We start from the raw sequence: 1109 nt of genomic DNA on the forward strand, positions 1-1109 counted from the left end.
CTTGGTTTGTCTTACTTTGTCTGTTTTACTGTCACTTCTCCATCATTACTACAATGGCTTCTGATCCCTAAAGCTTTCCATGGTTTTAGGTAGTTTTTGGTTATGCGATATAGTTCTTGGCATTGGAAGATTTGTCCTTTGCAATTGTCATGGTAATGCTTTCAACTTGTTTGTATTGAATTATACAGTAACTATCATCTTGGTCTGCACAGCATTTCATAGACTGCAATGTTTCCTTGTACATCTCTTTGATCTGATGTTAACCCTGGATATGCTGTTGGTGGCAAATTAGTGTTATTCGTGATGCAGCTGGGTACCTCGGCTATTCAGTCAATACATTTTAAATCATTGAATAAAAAATTGTGAGCAATGAGGGTTTTTTCTCATTTTAAGGAGAACCAATATTTGTGGATAGTTAGGAAGGAATGCTTTTCAGATGCCTTTTGTCCTGAATGGAAACATTGCAACTGGAGGTAGTTGGTCTTTTGCAACTTTTGATTGGAATTTCTCTCAAGCTCTTGTCTTTTGGTAGCAATTTTAAATTTGCGACAGTTCAACACTAACTTTCCAACTGGTGGAACTTAGTTCTATCTCACAAGATTTTGAATTGTCTCTTAAAACTTCCCATGGCCTTGTGGAAATAAGTTGAGTATCTCCAGTCTTTCCTCCTGAGCAATTTCTTATCCTTGGTGAATTTTGCCCTGTATATCTCCTGTTGTTGTTTTAATAGTATGTCCTCTTGTACGCATCAATTTTTAAAAATTTGTCCAATTTATCCAACATAGTTGTCAAGTACAGCTTCTATTTTAAATCTACACTGGTTGGCTTTCATTGATTTGTCTTAAAAATCAAACTTGAAAGTATTTTGTAAGTTGTAGGTTTTTATGAACTTGTCCATAATTTGTGTTTAACTAGCTCCAGTTTATAATAAAACAAACCTGCATTTGATGGAGATCTGGGACAAACAAAAACAAATAGCTGGAGAAACTCCAGCATGTCTTGTAGCATCAGTGGAGGGAAAGCAGAGTTAATGTTTTGAGTTCTGTGGCAAGCGTCCTGAAGAGTCACAGGGATTCCGCTGGATCATTGTCACTGGCTGTCTGAATGTG

Source organism: Chiloscyllium punctatum, chromosome X (genome assembly GCF_047496795.1).
Source record: "Chiloscyllium punctatum isolate Juve2018m chromosome X, sChiPun1.3, whole genome shotgun sequence".
Lineage (NCBI taxonomy): Eukaryota > Metazoa > Chordata > Chondrichthyes > Orectolobiformes > Hemiscylliidae > Chiloscyllium > Chiloscyllium punctatum.